Source organism: Phalangium opilio, unplaced genomic scaffold (genome assembly GCF_054372755.1).
Source record: "Phalangium opilio isolate 3A_F unplaced genomic scaffold, DU_Popi_V2 ptg000094l_1, whole genome shotgun sequence".
NCBI classification, from domain to species: domain Eukaryota; kingdom Metazoa; phylum Arthropoda; class Arachnida; order Opiliones; family Phalangiidae; genus Phalangium; species Phalangium opilio.
In genome coordinates this window covers 3,325,018-3,339,425 of record NW_028324199.1, presented here as the reverse complement: position 1 = coordinate 3,339,425, position 14,408 = coordinate 3,325,018, and the positions used below count along the sequence as shown (strand labels likewise).

The window sequence follows — 14,408 nt, the reverse complement described above, 5'->3', positions numbered from 1 at the left end:
ATTTGAATAGTCACTAAATTACCTCTGCAAAAACTCGGGTCCGTCCGGGATTTGAACCCGGGACCACTCACACCCAAAGCGAGTATCATACCCCTAGACCAAAGGACCATGTATGAAATAAAACATGCTCAACTCATAGGCCTACCCTGTAGTTAGTTGCATTTAAATAGTCACTAAATTACCTCTGCAAAAACTCGGGTCCGTCCGGGATTTGAACCCGGGACCACTCACACCCGAAGCGAGTATCATACCCCTAGGCCAACGGACCATGTATGACACTGAAACATGCTCAACTCGTAGGCCTACAATATAACTAGTTGCATTTGAATAGTCACTAAATTACCTCTGCAAAAACTCGGGTCCGTCCGGGATTTGAACCCGGGACCACTCACACCCGAAGCGAGTATCATACCCCTAGACCAACGGACGAAGTATGACACTGAAACATGCTCAGCTCGTAGTCCTTCAATTTAACTCGTTGCATTTGAATAGTCACCAAATTACCTCTGCAAAAACTCGGGTCCGTCCGGGATTTGAACCCGAGACCACTCACACCCGAAGCGAGTACCATACCCCTAGACCAACGGACCATGTATGACACTGAAACATGCTCAACTCGTAGGCCTACAATATAACTAGTTGCATTTAAATAGTCACTAAATTACCTCTGCAAAAACTCGGGTCCGTCCGGGATTTGAACCCGGGACCACTCACACCCAAAGCGAGTATCATACCCCTAGACCAACGGACCATGTATGAAATAAAACATGCTCAACTCATAGGCCTACCCTGTAGTTAGTTGCATTTAAATAGTCACTAAAATACCTCTGCAAAAGCTCGGGTCCGTCCGGGATTTGAACCCGGGACCACTCACACCCGAAGCGAGTATCATACCCCTAGGCCAACGGACCATGTATGACACTGAAACATGCTCAACTCGTAGGCCTACAATAGAACTAGTAGCATTTGAATAGTCACTAAATTACCTCTGCAAAAACTCGGGTCCGTCCGGGATTTGAACCCGGGACCACTCACACCCAAAGCGAGTATCATACCCCTAGACCAACGGACCATGTATGAAATAAAACATGCTCAACTCATAGGCCTACCCTGTAGTTAGTTGCATTTAAATAGTCACTAAATTACCTCTGCAAAAACTCGGGTCCGTCCGGATTTGAACCCGGGACCACTCACACCCGAAGCGAGTATCATACCCCTAGGCCAACGGACCATGTATGACACTGAAACATGCTCAACTCGTAGGCCTACAATATAACTAGTTGCATTTGAATAGTCACTAAATTACCTCTGCAAAAACTCGGGTCCGTCCGGGATTTGAACCCGGGACCACTCACACCCGAAGCGAGTATCATACCCCTAGAACAACGGACGAAGTATGACACTGAAACATGCTCAGCTCGTAGTCCTACAATTTAACTAGTTACTTTTAAATAGTCACCAAATTACTTCTGCAAAAACACGGGTCCGTCCGGGATTTGAACCCGGGACCACTCGCACCCAAAGCGAGTATCATACCCCTAGACCAACGGACCATGTATGAAATAAAACATGCTCAACTCATAGGCCTACCCTGTAGTTAGTTGCATTTAAATAGTCACTAAATTACCTCTGCAAAAACTCGGGTCCGTCCGGGATTTGAACCCGGGACCACTCACACCCGAAGCGAGTATCATACCCCTAGACCAACGGACGAAGTATGACACTGATACATGCTCAGCTCGTAGTCCTTCAATTTAACTCGTTGCATTTGAATAGTCACCAAATTACCTCTGCAAAAACTCGGGTCCGTCCGGGATTTGAACCCGGGACCACTCACACCCGAAGCGAGTGCCATACCCCTAGACCAACGGACCATGTATGACACTGAAACATGCTCAACTCGTAGGCCTACAATATAACTAGTTGCATTTGAATAGTCACTAAATTACCTCTGCAAAAACTCGGGTCCGTCCGGGATTTGAACCCGGGACCACTCACACCCGAAGCGAGTATCATACCCCTAGACCAACGGACGAAGTATGACACTGAAACATGCTCAGCTCGTAGTCCTTCAATTTAACTCGTTGCATTTGAATAGTCACCAAATTACCTCTGCAAAAACTCGGGTCCGTCCGGGATTTGAACCCGGGACCACTCACACCCGAAGCGAGTACCATACCCCTAGACCAACGGACCATGTATGACACTGAAACATGCTCAACTCGTAGGCCTACAATATAACTAGTTGCATTTAAATAGTCACTAAATTACCTCTGCAAAAACTCGGGTCCGTCCGGGATTTGAACCCGGGACCACTCACACCCAAAGCGAGTATCATACCCCTAGACCAACGGACCATGTATGAAATAAAACATGCTCAACTCATAGGCCTACCCTGTAGTTAGTTGCATTTAAATAGTCACTAAATTACCTCTGCAAAAGCTCGGGTCCGTCCGGGATTTGAACCCGGGACCACTCACACCCGAAGCGAGTATCATACCCCTAGGCCAACGGACCATGTATGACACTGAAACATGCTCAACTCGTAGGCCTACAATAGAACTAGTAGCATTTGAATAGTCACTAAATTACCTCTGCAAAAACTCGGGTCCGTCCGGGATTTGAACCCGGGACCACTCACACCCAAAGCGAGTATCATACCTCTAGACCAACGGACCATGTATGAAATAAAACATGCTCAACTCATAGGCCTACCCTGTAGTTAGTTGCATTTAAATAGTCACTAAATTACCTCTGCAAAAACTCGGGTCCGTCCGGGATTTGAACCCGGGACCACTCACACCCGAAGCGAGTATCATACCCCTAGGCCAACGGACCATGTATGACACTGAAACATGCTCAACTCGTAGGCCTACAATATAACTAGTTGCATTTGAATAGTCACTAAATTACCTCTGCAAAAACTCGGGTCCGTCCGGGATTTGAACCCGGGACCACTCACACCCGAAGCGAGTATCATACCCCTAGAACAACGGACGAAGTATGACACTGAAACATGCTCAGCTCGTAGTCCTACAATTTAACTAGTTACTTTTAAATAGTCACCAAATTACTTCTGCAAAAACACGGGTCCGTCCGGGATTTGAACCCGGGACCACTCGCACCCAAAGCGAGTATCATACCCCTAGACCAACGGACCATGTATGAAATAAAACATGCTCAAGTCATAGGCCTACCCTGTAGTTAGTTGCATTTAAATAGTCACTAAATTACCTCTGCAAAAGCTCGGGTCCGTCCGGGATTTGAACCCGGGACCACTCACACCCGAAGCGAGTATCATACCCCTAGGCCAACGGACCATGTATGACACTGAAACATGCTCAACTCGTAGGCCTACAATATAACTAGTTGCATTTAAATAGTCACTAAATTACCTCTGCAAAAACTCGGGTCCGTCCGGGATTTGAACCCGGGACCACTCACACCCAAAGCGAGTATCATACCCCTAGACCAACGGACCATGTATGAAATAAAACATGCTCAACTCATAGGCCTACCCTGTAGTTAGTTGCATTTAAATAGTCACTAAATTACCTCTGCAAAAGCTCGGGTCCGTCCGGGATTTGAACCCGGAACCAGTCACACCCGAAGCGAGTATCATACCCCTAGGCCAACGGACCATGTATGACACTGAAACATGCTCAACTCATAGGCCTACAATAGAACTAGTAGCATTTGAATAGTCACTAAATTACCTCTGCAAAAACTCGGGTCCGTCCGGGATTTGAACCCGGGACCACTCACACCCGAAGCGAGTATCATACCCCTAGAACAACGGACGAAGTATGACACTGAAACATGCTCAGCTCGTAGTCCTACAATTTAACTAGTTACTTTTAAATAGTCACCAAATTACTTCTGCAAAAACACGGGTCCGTCCGGGATTTGTACCCGGGACCACTCGCACCCAAAGCGAGTATCATACCCCTAGACCAACGGACCATGTATGAAATAAAACATGCTCAACTCATAGGCCTACCCTGTAGTTAGTTGCATTTAAATAGTCACTAAATTACCTCTGCAAAAACTCGGGTCCGTCCGGGATTTGAACCCGGGACCACTCACACCCGAAGCGAGTATCATACCCCTAGACCAACGGACGAAGTATGACACTGATACATGCTCAGCTCGTAGTCCTTCAATTTAACTCGTTGCATTTGAATAGTCACCAAATTACCTCTGCAAAAACTCGGGTCCGTCCGGGATTTGAACCCGGGACCACTCACACCCGAAGCGAGTGCCATACCCCTAGACCAACGGACCATGTATGACACTGAAACATGCTCAACTCGTAGGCCTACAATATAACTAGTTGCATTTGAATAGTCACTAAATTACCTCTGCAAAAACTCGGGTCCGTCCGGGATTTGAACCCGGGACCACTCACACCCGAAGCGAGTATCATACCCCTAGACCAACGGACGAAGTATGACACTGAAACATGCTCAGCTCGTAGTCCTTCAATTTAACTCGTTGCATTTGAATAGTCACCAAATTACCTCTGCAAAAACTCGGGTCCGTCCGGGATTTGAACCCGGGACCACTCACACCCGAAGCGAGTACCATACCCCTAGACCAACGGACCATGTATGACACTGAAACATGCTCAGCTCGTAGTCCTTCAATTTAACTCGTTGCATTTGAATAGTCACCAAATTACCTCTGCAAAAACTCGGGTCCGTCCGGGATTTGAACCCGGGACCACTCACACCCAAAGCGAGTATCATACCCCTAGACCAACGGACCATGTATGAAATAAAACATGCTCAACTCATAGGCCTACCCTGTAGTTAGTTGCATTTAAATAGTCACTAAATTACCTCTGCAAAAGCTCGGGTCCGTCCGGGATTTGAACCCGGGACCACTCACACCCGAAGCGAGTATCATACCCCTAGGCCAACGGACCATGTATGACACTGAAACATGCTCAACTCGTAGGCCTACAATAGAACTAGTAGCATTTGAATAGTCACTAAATTACCTCTGCAAAAACTCGGGTCCGTCCGGGATTTGAACCCGGGACCACTCACACCCAAAGCGAGTATCATACCTCTAGACCAACGGACCATGTATGAAATAAAACATGCTCAATTCATAGGCCTACCCTGTAGTTAGTTGCATTTAAATAGTCACTAAATTACCTCTGCAAAAACTCGGGTCCGTCCGGGATTTGAACCCGGGACCACTCACACCCGAAGCGAGTATCATACCCCTAGGCCAACGGACCATGTATGACACGGAAACATGCTCAACTCGTAGGCCTACAATATAACTAGTTGCATTTAAATAGTCACTAAATTACCTCTGCAAAAACTCGGGTCCGTCCGGGATTTGAACCCGGGACCACTCACACCCGAAGCGAGTATCATACCCCTAGAACAACGGACGAAGTATGACACTGAAACATGCTCAGCTCGTAGTCCTACAATTTAACTAGTTACTTTTAAATAGTCACCAAATTACTTCTGCAAGAACACGGGTCCGTCCGGGATTTGAACCCGGGACCACTCGCACCCAAAGCGAGTATCATACCCCTAGACCAACGGACCATGTATGAAATAAAACATGCTCAAGTCATAGGCCTACCCTGTAGTTAGTTGCATTTAAATAGTCACTAAATTACCTCTGCAAAAGCTCGGGTCCGTCCGGGATTTGAACCCGGGACCACTCACACCCGAAGCGAGTATCATACCCCTAGGCCAACGGACCATGTATGACACTGAAACATGCTCAACTCGTAGGCCTACAATATAACTAGTTGCATTTAAATAGTCACTAAATTACCTCTGCAAAAACTCGGGTCCGTCCGGGATTTGAACCCGGGACCACTCACACCCAAAGCGAGTATCATACCCCTAGACCAACGGACCATGTATGAAATAAAACATGCTCAACTCATAGGCCTACCCTGTAGTTAGTTGCATTTAAATAGTCACTAAATTACCTCTGCAAAAGCTCGGGTCCGTCCGGGATTTGAACCCGGGACCAGTCACACCCGAAGCGAGTATCATACCCCTAGGCCAACGGACCATGTATGACACTGAAACATGCTCAACTCATAGGCCTACAATAGAACTAGTAGCATTTGAATAGTCACTAAATTACCTCTGCAAAAACTCGGGTCCGTCCGAGATTTGAACCCGGGACCACTCACACCCAAAGCGAGTATCATACCTCTAGACCAACGGACCATGTATGAAATAAAACATGCTCAACTCATAGGCCTACCCTGTAGTTAGTTGCATTTAAATAGTCACTAAATTACCTCTGCAAAAACTCGGGTCCGTCCGGGATTTGAACCCGGGACCACTCACACCCGAAGCGAGTATCATACCCCTAGGCCAACGGACCATGTATGACACGGAAACATGCTCAACTCGTAGGCCTACAATATAACTAGTTGCATTTAAATAGTCACTAAATTACCTCTGCAAAAACTCGGGTCCGTCCGGGATTTGAACCCGGGACCACTCACACCCGAAGCGAGTATCATACCCCTAGAACAACGGACGAAGTATGACACTGAAACATGCTCAGCTCGTAGTCCTACAATTTAACTAGTTACTTTTAAATAGTCACCAAATTACTTCTGCAAGAACACGGGTCCGTCCGGGATTTGAACCCGGGACCACTCGCACCCAAAGCGAGTATCATACCCCTAGACCAACGGACCATGTATGAAATAAAACATGCTCAAGTCATAGGCCTACCCTGTAGTTAGTTGCATTTAAATAGTCACTAAATTACCTCTGCAAAAGCTCGGGTCCGTCCGGGATTTGAACCCGGGACCACTCACACCCGAAGCGAGTATCATACCCCTAGGCCAACGGACCATGTATGACACTGAAACATGCTCAACTCGTAGGCCTACAATATAACTAGTTGCATTTAAATAGTCACTAAATTACCTCTGCAAAAACTCGGGTCCGTCCGGGATTTGAACCCGGGACCACTCACACCCAAAGCGAGTATCATACCCCTAGACCAACGGACCATGTATGAAATAAAACATGCTCAACTCATAGGCCTACCCTGTAGTTAGTTGCATTTAAATAGTCACTAAATTACCTCTGCAAAAGCTCGGGTCCGTCCGGGATTTGAACCCGGGACCAGTCACACCCGAAGCGAGTATCATACCCCTAGGCCAACGGACCATGTATGACACTGAAACATGCTCAACTCATAGGCCTACAATAGAACTAGTAGCATTTGAATAGTCACTAAATTACCTCTGCAAAAACTCGGGTCCGTCCGAGATTTGAACCCGGGACCACTCACACCCAAAGCGAGTATCATACCTCTAGACCAACGGACCATGTATGAAATAAAACATGCTCAACTCATAGGCCTACCCTGTAGTTAGTTGCATTTAAATAGTCACTAAATTACCTCTGCAAAAACTCGGGTCCGTCCGGGATTTGAACCCGGGACCACTCACACCCGAAGCGAGTATCATACCCCTAGGCCAACGGACCATGTATGACACTGAAACATGCTCAACTCGTAGGCCTACAATATAACTAGTTGCATTTGAATAGTCACTAAATTACCTCTGCAAAAACTCGGGTCCGTCCGGGATTTGAACCCGGGACCACTCACACCCGAAGCGAGTATCATACCCCTAGAACAACGGACGAAGTATGACACTGAAACATGCTCAGCTCGTAGTCCTACAATTTAACTAGTTACTTTTAAATAGTCACCAAATTACCTCTGCAAAAACTCGGGTCCGTCCGGGATTTGAACCCGGGACCACTCACACCCAAAGCGAGTATCATACCCCTAGACCAACGGACCATGTATGAAATAAAACATGCTCAAGTCATAGGCCTACCCTGTAGTTAGTTGCATTTAAATAGTCACTAAATTACTTCTGCAAAAACTCGGGTCCGTCCGGGATTTGAACCCGGAACCACTCACACCCGAAGCGAGTATCATACCCCTAGGCCAACGGACCATGTATGACACTGAAACATGCTCAACTCATAGGCCTACAATATAACTAGTTGCATTTGAATAGTCACTAAATTACCTCTGCAAAAAATCGGGTCCGTCCGGGATTTGAACCCGGGACCACTCACACCCAAAGCGAGTATCATACCCCTAGACCAACGGACCATGTATGAAATAAAACATGCTCAACTCATAGGCCTACCCTGTAGTTAGTTGCATTTAAAAAGTCACTAAATTACCTCTGCAAAAACTCGGGTCCGTCCGAGATTTGAACCCGGGACCACTCACACCCAAAGCGAGTATCATACCCCTAGACCAACGGACCATGTATGAAATAAAACATGCTCAACTCGTAGGCCTACAATATAACTAGTTGCATTTGAATAGTCACTAAATTACCTCTGCAAAAAATCGGGTCCGTCCGGGATTTGAACCCGGGACCACTCACACCCGAAGCGAGTATCATACCCCTAGGCCAACGGACCATGTATGACACTGAAACATGCTCAACTCGTAGGCCTACAATATAACTAGTTGCATTTGAATAGTCACTAAATTACCTCTGCAAAAACTCGGGTCCGTCCGGGATTTGAACCCGGGACCACTCACACCCGAAGCGAGTATCATACCCCTAGAACAACGGACGAAGTATGACACTGAAACATGCTCAGCTCGTAGTCCTACAATTTAACTAGTTACTTTTAAATAGTCACCAAATTACTTCTGCAAAAACACGGGTCCGTCCGGGATTTGTACCCGGGACCACTCGCACCCAAAGCGAGTATCATACCCCTAGACCAACGGACCATGTATGAAATAAAACATGCTCAAGTCATAGGCCTACCCTGTAGTTAGTTGCATTTAAATAGTCACTAAATTACTTCTGCAAAAACTCGGGTCCGTCCGGGATTTGAACCCGGAACCACTCACACCCGAAGCGAGTATCATACCCCTAGGCCAACGGACCATGTATGACACTGAAACATGCTCAACTCATAGGCCTACAATATAACTAGTTGCATTTGAATAGTCACTAAATTACCTCTGCAAAAAATCGGGTCCGTCCGGGATTTGAACCCGGGACCACTCACACCCAAAGCGAGTATCATACCCCTAGACCAACGGACCATGTATGAAATAAAACATGCTCAACTCATAGGCCTACCCTGTAGTTAGTTGCATTTAAATAGTCACTAAATTACCTCTGCAAAAACTCGGGTCCGTCCGAGATTTGAACCCGGGACCACTCACACCCAAAGCGAGTATCATACCCCTAGACCAACGGACCATGTATGAAATAAAACATGCTCAACTCATAGGCCTACCCTGTAGTTAGTTGCATTTAAATAGTCACTAAATTACCTCTGCAAAAACTCGGGTCCGTCCGGGATTTGAACCCGGGACCACTCACACCCGAAGCGAGTATCATACCCCTAGGCCAACGGACCATGTATGACACTGAAACATGCTCAACTCGTAGGCCTACAATATAACTAGTTGCATTTGAATAGTCACTAAATTACCTCTGCAAAAAATCGGGTCCGTCCGGGATTTGAACCCGGGACCACTCACACCCGAAGCGAGTATCATACCCCTAGGCCAACGGACCATGTATGACACTGAAACATGCTCAACTTGTAGGCCTACAATATAACTAGTTGCTTTTGAATAGTCACTAAATTACCTCTGCAAAAATACGGGTCCGTCCGGGATTTGAACCCGGGACCACTCGCACCCAAAGCGAGTATCATACCCCTAGACCAACGGACCATGTATGAAATAAAACATGCTCAACTCATAGGCCTTCCCTGTAGTTAGTTGCATTTAAATAGTCACTAAATTACCTCTGCAAAAACTCGGGTCCGTCCGGGATTTGAACCCGGGACCACTCACACCCGAAGCGAGTATCATACCCCTAGACCAACGGACGAAGTATGACACTGAAACATGCTCAGCTCGTAGTCCTTCAATTTAACTCGTTGCATTTGAATAGTCACCAAATTACCTCTGCAAAAACTCGGGTCCGTCCGGGATTTGAACCCGGGACCACTCACACCCGAAGCGAGTACCATACCCCTAGACCAACGGACCATGTATGACACTCAAACATGCTCAACTCGTAGGCCTACAATATAACTAGTTGCATTTAAATAGTCACTAAATTACCTCTGCAAAAACTCGGGTCCGTCCGGGATTTGAACCCGGGACCACTCACACCCAAAGCGAGTATCATACCCCTAGACCAACGGACCATGTATGAAATAAAACATGCTCAACTCATAGGCCTACCCTGTAGTTAGTTGCATTTAAATAGTCACTAAATTACCTCTGCAAAAACTCGGGTCCGTCCGGGATTTGAACCCGGGACCACTCACACCCGAAGCGAGTATCATACCCCTAGGCCTACGGACCATGTATGACACTGAAACATGCTCAACTCGTAGGCCTACAATAAAACTAGTTGCATTTGAATAGTCACTAAATTACCTCTGCAAAAACTCGGGTCCTTCCAGGATTTGAACCCGGGACCACTCACACCCAAAGCGAGTATCATACCCCTAGACCAACGGACCATGTATGAAATAAAACATGCTCAACTCATAGGCCTATCCTGTAGTTAGTTGCATTTAAATAGTCACTAAATTACTTCTGCAAAAACTCGGGTCCGTCCGGGATTTGAACCCGGGACCACTCACACCCAAAGCGAGTATCATACCCCTAGACCAACGGACCATGTATGAAATAAAACATGCTCAACTCATAGGCCTACCCTGTAGTTAGTTGCATTTAAATAGTCTTTAAATTATCTCTGCAAAAACTCGGGTCCGTCCGGGATTTGAACCCGGGACCACTCACACCCGAAGCGAGTATCATACCCCGAGACCAGCGGACGAAGTATGACACTGAAACATGCTCAGCTCGTAGTCCTTCAATTTAACTCGTTGCATTTGAATAGTCACCAAATTACTTCTGCAAAAACTCGGGTCCGTCCGGGATTTGAACCCGGAACCACTCACACCCAAAGCGAGTATCATACCCCTAGACCAACGGACCATGTATGAAATAAAACATGCTCAACTCATAGGCCTACCCTGTAGTTAGTTGCATTTAAATATTCACTAAATTACCTCTGCAAAAACTCGGGTCCGTCCGGGATTTGAACCCGGGACCACTCACACCCGATGCGAGTATCATACCCCTAGGCCAACGGACCATGTATGACACTGAAACATGCTCAACTCGTAGGCCTACAATACAACTACTTGCATTTGAATAGTCACTAAATTACCTCTGCAAAAACTCGGGTCCGTCCGGGATTTGAACCCGGGACCACTCATACCCGAAGCGAGTATCATACCCCTAGAACAACGGACGAAGTATGACACTGAAACATAATCAGCTCGTAGTCCTACAATTTAAGTAGTTACTTTTAAATAGTCACCAAATTACTTCTGCAAAAACTCGGGTTCGTCCGGGATTTGAACCCGGAACCACTCGCACCCAAAGCGAGTACCATACCAAGAGACCAACGGACCATGTATGACACTCAAACATGCTCAACTCGTAGGCCTACAATATAACTAGTTGCATTTAAATAGTCACTAAATTACCTCTGCAAAAACTCGGGTCCGTCCGGGATTTGAATCCGGGACCACTCACACCCAAAGCGAGTATCATACCCCTAGACCAACGGACCATGTATGAAATAAAACATGCTCAACTCATAGGCCTACCCTGTAGTTAGTTGCATTTAAATATTCACTAAATTACCTCTGCAAAAACTCGGGTCCGTCCGGGATTTGAACCCGGGACCACTCACACCCGATGCGAGTATCATACCCCTAGGCCAACGGACCATGTATGACACTGAAACATGCTCAACTCGTAGGCCTACAATACAACTAGTTGCATTTGAATAGTCACTAAATTACCTCTGCAAAAACTCGGGTCCGTCCGGGATTTGAACCCGGGACCACTCATACCCGAAGCGAGTATCATACCCCTAGAACAACGGACGAAGTATGACACTGAAACATAATCAGCTCGTAGTCCTACAATTTAACTAGTTACTTTTAAATAGTCACCAAATTACTTCTGCAAAAACTCGGGTTCGTCCGGGATTTGAACCCGGAACCACTCGCACCCAAAGCGAGTACCATACCAAGAGACCAACGGACCATGTATGACACTCAAACATGCTCAACTCGTAGGCCTACAATATAACTAGTTGCATTTAAATAGTCACTAAATTACCTCTGCAAAAACTCGGGTCCGTCCGGGATTTGAATCCGGGACCACTCACACCCAAAGCGAGTATCATACCCCTAGACCAACGGACCATGTATGAAATAAAACATGCTCAACTCATAGGCCTACCCTGTAGTTAGTTGCATTTAAATAGTCACTAAACTACCTCTGCAAAAACTCGGGTCCGTCCGGGATTTGACCCCGGGACCACTCACACCCGAAGCGAGTATCATACCCCTAGGCCAACGGACCATGTATGACACTGAAACATGCTCAACTCGTAGGCCTACAATATAACTAGTTGCATTTGAATAGTCACTAAATTACCTCTGGAAAAACTCGGGTCCGTCCGGGATTTGAACCCGGGACCACTCACACCCAAAGCGAGTATCATACCCCTAGACCAACGGACCATGTATGAAATAAAACATGCTCAACTCATAGGCCTACCCTGTAGTTAGTTGCATTTAAATAGTCACTAAATTACTTCTGCAAAAACTCGGGTGCGTCCGGGATTTGAACCCGGGACCACTCACACCCAAAGCGTGTATCATACCCCTAGACCAACGGAGAATGTATGAAATAAAACATGCTCAACTCATAGGCCTACCCTGTAGTTAGTTGCATTTAAATTGTCACTAAATTACCTCTGCAAAAACTCGGGTCCGTCCGGGATTTGAACCCGGGACCACTCACACCCGAAGCGAGTATCATACCCCTAGACCAACGGACGAAGTATGACACTGAAACATGCTCAGCTCGTAGTCCTTCAATTTAACTCGTTGCATTTGAATAGTCACCAAATTACTTCTGCAAAAACTCGGGTCCGTCCGGGATTTGAACCCGGAACCACTCGCACCCAAAGCGAGTATCATACCCCTAGACCAACGGACCATGTATGAAATAAAACATGCTCAACTCATAGGCCTACCCTGTAGTTAGTTGCATTTAAATAGTCACTAAATTACCTCTGCAAAAACTCGGGTCCGTCCGAGATTTGAACCCGGGACCACTCACACCCGATGCGAGTATCATACCCCTAGGCCAACGGACCATGTATGACACTGAAACATGCTCAACTCGTAGGCCTACAATACAACTAGTTGCATTTGAATAGTCACTAAATTACCTCTGCAAAAACTCGGGTCCGTCCGGGATTTGAACCCGGGACCACTCACACCCGAAGCGAGTACCATACCCCTAGACCAACGGACCATGTATGACACTCAAACATGCTCAACTCGTAGGCCTACAATATAACTAGTTGCATTTAAATAGTCACTAAATTACCTCTGCAAAAACTCGGGTCCGTCCGGGATTTGAACCCGGGACCACTCACACCCAAAGCGAGTATCATACCCCTAGACCAACGGACCATGTATGAAATAAAACATGCTCAACTCATAGGCCTACCCTGTAGTTAGTTGCATTTAAATAGTCACTAAATTACCTCTGCAAAAACTCGGGTCCGTCCGGGATTTGACCCCGGGACCACTCACACCCGAAGCGAGTATCATACCCCTAGGCCAACGGACCATGTATGACACTGAAACATGCTCAACTCGTAGGCCTACCCTGTAGTTAGTTGCATTTAAATAGTCACTAAATTACCTCTGCAAAAACTCGGGTCCGTCCGGGATTTGAACCCGGGACCACTCACACCCAAAGCGAGTATCATACCCCTAGACCAACGGACCATGTATGAAATAAAACATGCTCAACTCATAGGCCTACCCTGTAGTTAGTTGCATTTAAATAGTCACTAAATTACTTCTGCAAAAACTCGGGTCCGTCCGGGATTTGAACCCGGGACCACTCACATCCGAAGCGAGTATCATACCCCTAGGCCAACGGACCATGTATGACACTGAAACATGCTCAACTCGTAGGCCTATAATATAACTAGTTGCATTTGAATAGTCACTAAATTACCTCTGCAAAAACTCGGGTCCGTCCGGGATTTGAACCCGGGACCACTCATACCCGAAGCGAGTATCATACCCCTAGAACAACGGACGAAGTATGACACTGAAACATGCTCAGCTCGTAGTCCTACAATTTAACTAGTTACTTTTAAATAGTCACCAAATTACTTCTGCAAAAACACGGTTCCGTCCGGGATTTGAACCCGGGACCACTCGCACCCAAAGCGAGTATCATACCCCTAGACCAACGGACCATGTATG

At 46.5% G+C, this 14,408-nt stretch overlaps 55 non-coding genes across 55 annotated transcripts; all 55 read right to left on the bottom strand.

Annotated features, from left to right (window-relative positions):
- Positions 1-196: 196 nt before the first annotated feature.
- On the bottom strand, positions 197-268 carry TRNAP-CGG (transfer RNA proline (anticodon CGG)). The gene has a single exon. It is a non-coding gene; the product is annotated as a tRNA-Pro (tRNA).
- An 87-nt stretch (positions 269-355) lies between these two features.
- On the bottom strand, positions 356-429 carry TRNAP-CGG (transfer RNA proline (anticodon CGG)). Its single transcript has one exon. It is a non-coding gene; the product is annotated as a tRNA-Pro (tRNA).
- A 250-nt stretch (positions 430-679) lies between these two features.
- Positions 680-751, bottom strand: TRNAP-UGG (transfer RNA proline (anticodon UGG)). The gene has a single exon. It is a non-coding gene; the product is annotated as a tRNA-Pro (tRNA).
- Positions 752-839: 88 nt separating this feature from the next.
- TRNAP-CGG (transfer RNA proline (anticodon CGG)) lies at positions 840-911 on the bottom strand. Its single transcript has one exon. It is a non-coding gene; the product is annotated as a tRNA-Pro (tRNA).
- Positions 912-1,000: 89 nt separating this feature from the next.
- On the bottom strand, positions 1,001-1,072 carry TRNAP-UGG (transfer RNA proline (anticodon UGG)). The gene has a single exon. It is a non-coding gene; the product is annotated as a tRNA-Pro (tRNA).
- Positions 1,073-1,481: 409 nt separating this feature from the next.
- On the bottom strand, positions 1,482-1,553 carry TRNAP-UGG (transfer RNA proline (anticodon UGG)). Its single transcript has one exon. It is a non-coding gene; the product is annotated as a tRNA-Pro (tRNA).
- Positions 1,554-1,639: 86 nt separating this feature from the next.
- TRNAP-CGG (transfer RNA proline (anticodon CGG)) lies at positions 1,640-1,713 on the bottom strand. Its single transcript has one exon. It is a non-coding gene; the product is annotated as a tRNA-Pro (tRNA).
- An 89-nt stretch (positions 1,714-1,802) lies between these two features.
- TRNAP-CGG (transfer RNA proline (anticodon CGG)) lies at positions 1,803-1,874 on the bottom strand. Its single transcript has one exon. It is a non-coding gene; the product is annotated as a tRNA-Pro (tRNA).
- An 87-nt stretch (positions 1,875-1,961) lies between these two features.
- TRNAP-CGG (transfer RNA proline (anticodon CGG)) lies at positions 1,962-2,035 on the bottom strand. Its single transcript has one exon. It is a non-coding gene; the product is annotated as a tRNA-Pro (tRNA).
- Positions 2,036-2,124: 89 nt separating this feature from the next.
- On the bottom strand, positions 2,125-2,196 carry TRNAP-CGG (transfer RNA proline (anticodon CGG)). Its single transcript has one exon. It is a non-coding gene; the product is annotated as a tRNA-Pro (tRNA).
- An 89-nt stretch (positions 2,197-2,285) lies between these two features.
- TRNAP-UGG (transfer RNA proline (anticodon UGG)) lies at positions 2,286-2,357 on the bottom strand. Its single transcript has one exon. It is a non-coding gene; the product is annotated as a tRNA-Pro (tRNA).
- Positions 2,358-2,445: 88 nt separating this feature from the next.
- Positions 2,446-2,517, bottom strand: TRNAP-CGG (transfer RNA proline (anticodon CGG)). Its single transcript has one exon. It is a non-coding gene; the product is annotated as a tRNA-Pro (tRNA).
- Positions 2,518-2,606: 89 nt separating this feature from the next.
- Positions 2,607-2,678, bottom strand: TRNAP-UGG (transfer RNA proline (anticodon UGG)). Its single transcript has one exon. It is a non-coding gene; the product is annotated as a tRNA-Pro (tRNA).
- An 88-nt stretch (positions 2,679-2,766) lies between these two features.
- On the bottom strand, positions 2,767-2,838 carry TRNAP-CGG (transfer RNA proline (anticodon CGG)). The gene has a single exon. It is a non-coding gene; the product is annotated as a tRNA-Pro (tRNA).
- Positions 2,839-3,088: 250 nt separating this feature from the next.
- TRNAP-UGG (transfer RNA proline (anticodon UGG)) lies at positions 3,089-3,160 on the bottom strand. The gene has a single exon. It is a non-coding gene; the product is annotated as a tRNA-Pro (tRNA).
- Positions 3,161-3,248: 88 nt separating this feature from the next.
- Positions 3,249-3,320, bottom strand: TRNAP-CGG (transfer RNA proline (anticodon CGG)). The gene has a single exon. It is a non-coding gene; the product is annotated as a tRNA-Pro (tRNA).
- An 89-nt stretch (positions 3,321-3,409) lies between these two features.
- Positions 3,410-3,481, bottom strand: TRNAP-UGG (transfer RNA proline (anticodon UGG)). Its single transcript has one exon. It is a non-coding gene; the product is annotated as a tRNA-Pro (tRNA).
- A 568-nt stretch (positions 3,482-4,049) lies between these two features.
- On the bottom strand, positions 4,050-4,123 carry TRNAP-CGG (transfer RNA proline (anticodon CGG)). Its single transcript has one exon. It is a non-coding gene; the product is annotated as a tRNA-Pro (tRNA).
- An 89-nt stretch (positions 4,124-4,212) lies between these two features.
- On the bottom strand, positions 4,213-4,284 carry TRNAP-CGG (transfer RNA proline (anticodon CGG)). The gene has a single exon. It is a non-coding gene; the product is annotated as a tRNA-Pro (tRNA).
- Positions 4,285-4,371: 87 nt separating this feature from the next.
- TRNAP-CGG (transfer RNA proline (anticodon CGG)) lies at positions 4,372-4,445 on the bottom strand. Its single transcript has one exon. It is a non-coding gene; the product is annotated as a tRNA-Pro (tRNA).
- Positions 4,446-4,534: 89 nt separating this feature from the next.
- On the bottom strand, positions 4,535-4,606 carry TRNAP-CGG (transfer RNA proline (anticodon CGG)). The gene has a single exon. It is a non-coding gene; the product is annotated as a tRNA-Pro (tRNA).
- An 89-nt stretch (positions 4,607-4,695) lies between these two features.
- Positions 4,696-4,767, bottom strand: TRNAP-UGG (transfer RNA proline (anticodon UGG)). The gene has a single exon. It is a non-coding gene; the product is annotated as a tRNA-Pro (tRNA).
- Positions 4,768-4,855: 88 nt separating this feature from the next.
- TRNAP-CGG (transfer RNA proline (anticodon CGG)) lies at positions 4,856-4,927 on the bottom strand. Its single transcript has one exon. It is a non-coding gene; the product is annotated as a tRNA-Pro (tRNA).
- Positions 4,928-5,016: 89 nt separating this feature from the next.
- TRNAP-UGG (transfer RNA proline (anticodon UGG)) lies at positions 5,017-5,088 on the bottom strand. Its single transcript has one exon. It is a non-coding gene; the product is annotated as a tRNA-Pro (tRNA).
- An 88-nt stretch (positions 5,089-5,176) lies between these two features.
- Positions 5,177-5,248, bottom strand: TRNAP-CGG (transfer RNA proline (anticodon CGG)). Its single transcript has one exon. It is a non-coding gene; the product is annotated as a tRNA-Pro (tRNA).
- A 250-nt stretch (positions 5,249-5,498) lies between these two features.
- On the bottom strand, positions 5,499-5,570 carry TRNAP-UGG (transfer RNA proline (anticodon UGG)). The gene has a single exon. It is a non-coding gene; the product is annotated as a tRNA-Pro (tRNA).
- Positions 5,571-5,658: 88 nt separating this feature from the next.
- Positions 5,659-5,730, bottom strand: TRNAP-CGG (transfer RNA proline (anticodon CGG)). Its single transcript has one exon. It is a non-coding gene; the product is annotated as a tRNA-Pro (tRNA).
- Positions 5,731-5,819: 89 nt separating this feature from the next.
- TRNAP-UGG (transfer RNA proline (anticodon UGG)) lies at positions 5,820-5,891 on the bottom strand. The gene has a single exon. It is a non-coding gene; the product is annotated as a tRNA-Pro (tRNA).
- Positions 5,892-6,300: 409 nt separating this feature from the next.
- Positions 6,301-6,372, bottom strand: TRNAP-CGG (transfer RNA proline (anticodon CGG)). Its single transcript has one exon. It is a non-coding gene; the product is annotated as a tRNA-Pro (tRNA).
- A 250-nt stretch (positions 6,373-6,622) lies between these two features.
- TRNAP-UGG (transfer RNA proline (anticodon UGG)) lies at positions 6,623-6,694 on the bottom strand. The gene has a single exon. It is a non-coding gene; the product is annotated as a tRNA-Pro (tRNA).
- Positions 6,695-6,782: 88 nt separating this feature from the next.
- On the bottom strand, positions 6,783-6,854 carry TRNAP-CGG (transfer RNA proline (anticodon CGG)). Its single transcript has one exon. It is a non-coding gene; the product is annotated as a tRNA-Pro (tRNA).
- Positions 6,855-6,943: 89 nt separating this feature from the next.
- TRNAP-UGG (transfer RNA proline (anticodon UGG)) lies at positions 6,944-7,015 on the bottom strand. The gene has a single exon. It is a non-coding gene; the product is annotated as a tRNA-Pro (tRNA).
- A 409-nt stretch (positions 7,016-7,424) lies between these two features.
- On the bottom strand, positions 7,425-7,496 carry TRNAP-CGG (transfer RNA proline (anticodon CGG)). Its single transcript has one exon. It is a non-coding gene; the product is annotated as a tRNA-Pro (tRNA).
- Positions 7,497-7,746: 250 nt separating this feature from the next.
- On the bottom strand, positions 7,747-7,818 carry TRNAP-UGG (transfer RNA proline (anticodon UGG)). The gene has a single exon. It is a non-coding gene; the product is annotated as a tRNA-Pro (tRNA).
- Positions 7,819-7,906: 88 nt separating this feature from the next.
- TRNAP-CGG (transfer RNA proline (anticodon CGG)) lies at positions 7,907-7,978 on the bottom strand. The gene has a single exon. It is a non-coding gene; the product is annotated as a tRNA-Pro (tRNA).
- An 89-nt stretch (positions 7,979-8,067) lies between these two features.
- On the bottom strand, positions 8,068-8,139 carry TRNAP-UGG (transfer RNA proline (anticodon UGG)). The gene has a single exon. It is a non-coding gene; the product is annotated as a tRNA-Pro (tRNA).
- A 248-nt stretch (positions 8,140-8,387) lies between these two features.
- TRNAP-CGG (transfer RNA proline (anticodon CGG)) lies at positions 8,388-8,459 on the bottom strand. Its single transcript has one exon. It is a non-coding gene; the product is annotated as a tRNA-Pro (tRNA).
- Positions 8,460-8,869: 410 nt separating this feature from the next.
- Positions 8,870-8,941, bottom strand: TRNAP-CGG (transfer RNA proline (anticodon CGG)). The gene has a single exon. It is a non-coding gene; the product is annotated as a tRNA-Pro (tRNA).
- An 89-nt stretch (positions 8,942-9,030) lies between these two features.
- TRNAP-UGG (transfer RNA proline (anticodon UGG)) lies at positions 9,031-9,102 on the bottom strand. The gene has a single exon. It is a non-coding gene; the product is annotated as a tRNA-Pro (tRNA).
- Positions 9,103-9,350: 248 nt separating this feature from the next.
- On the bottom strand, positions 9,351-9,422 carry TRNAP-CGG (transfer RNA proline (anticodon CGG)). Its single transcript has one exon. It is a non-coding gene; the product is annotated as a tRNA-Pro (tRNA).
- An 89-nt stretch (positions 9,423-9,511) lies between these two features.
- Positions 9,512-9,583, bottom strand: TRNAP-CGG (transfer RNA proline (anticodon CGG)). Its single transcript has one exon. It is a non-coding gene; the product is annotated as a tRNA-Pro (tRNA).
- Positions 9,584-9,672: 89 nt separating this feature from the next.
- On the bottom strand, positions 9,673-9,744 carry TRNAP-UGG (transfer RNA proline (anticodon UGG)). Its single transcript has one exon. It is a non-coding gene; the product is annotated as a tRNA-Pro (tRNA).
- An 86-nt stretch (positions 9,745-9,830) lies between these two features.
- TRNAP-CGG (transfer RNA proline (anticodon CGG)) lies at positions 9,831-9,904 on the bottom strand. The gene has a single exon. It is a non-coding gene; the product is annotated as a tRNA-Pro (tRNA).
- Positions 9,905-9,993: 89 nt separating this feature from the next.
- On the bottom strand, positions 9,994-10,065 carry TRNAP-CGG (transfer RNA proline (anticodon CGG)). The gene has a single exon. It is a non-coding gene; the product is annotated as a tRNA-Pro (tRNA).
- Positions 10,066-10,154: 89 nt separating this feature from the next.
- On the bottom strand, positions 10,155-10,226 carry TRNAP-UGG (transfer RNA proline (anticodon UGG)). The gene has a single exon. It is a non-coding gene; the product is annotated as a tRNA-Pro (tRNA).
- A 409-nt stretch (positions 10,227-10,635) lies between these two features.
- Positions 10,636-10,707, bottom strand: TRNAP-UGG (transfer RNA proline (anticodon UGG)). Its single transcript has one exon. It is a non-coding gene; the product is annotated as a tRNA-Pro (tRNA).
- Positions 10,708-10,956: 249 nt separating this feature from the next.
- Positions 10,957-11,028, bottom strand: TRNAP-UGG (transfer RNA proline (anticodon UGG)). Its single transcript has one exon. It is a non-coding gene; the product is annotated as a tRNA-Pro (tRNA).
- A 1,535-nt stretch (positions 11,029-12,563) lies between these two features.
- On the bottom strand, positions 12,564-12,635 carry TRNAP-UGG (transfer RNA proline (anticodon UGG)). The gene has a single exon. It is a non-coding gene; the product is annotated as a tRNA-Pro (tRNA).
- A 246-nt stretch (positions 12,636-12,881) lies between these two features.
- TRNAP-CGG (transfer RNA proline (anticodon CGG)) lies at positions 12,882-12,955 on the bottom strand. Its single transcript has one exon. It is a non-coding gene; the product is annotated as a tRNA-Pro (tRNA).
- Positions 12,956-13,044: 89 nt separating this feature from the next.
- On the bottom strand, positions 13,045-13,116 carry TRNAP-UGG (transfer RNA proline (anticodon UGG)). The gene has a single exon. It is a non-coding gene; the product is annotated as a tRNA-Pro (tRNA).
- Positions 13,117-13,365: 249 nt separating this feature from the next.
- TRNAP-CGG (transfer RNA proline (anticodon CGG)) lies at positions 13,366-13,437 on the bottom strand. Its single transcript has one exon. It is a non-coding gene; the product is annotated as a tRNA-Pro (tRNA).
- An 89-nt stretch (positions 13,438-13,526) lies between these two features.
- Positions 13,527-13,598, bottom strand: TRNAP-UGG (transfer RNA proline (anticodon UGG)). The gene has a single exon. It is a non-coding gene; the product is annotated as a tRNA-Pro (tRNA).
- A 249-nt stretch (positions 13,599-13,847) lies between these two features.
- TRNAP-UGG (transfer RNA proline (anticodon UGG)) lies at positions 13,848-13,919 on the bottom strand. Its single transcript has one exon. It is a non-coding gene; the product is annotated as a tRNA-Pro (tRNA).
- An 88-nt stretch (positions 13,920-14,007) lies between these two features.
- Positions 14,008-14,079, bottom strand: TRNAP-CGG (transfer RNA proline (anticodon CGG)). Its single transcript has one exon. It is a non-coding gene; the product is annotated as a tRNA-Pro (tRNA).
- A 249-nt stretch (positions 14,080-14,328) lies between these two features.
- On the bottom strand, positions 14,329-14,401 carry TRNAP-UGG (transfer RNA proline (anticodon UGG)). The gene has a single exon. It is a non-coding gene; the product is annotated as a tRNA-Pro (tRNA).
- Between the last annotated feature and the right edge of the window lie 7 nt (positions 14,402-14,408).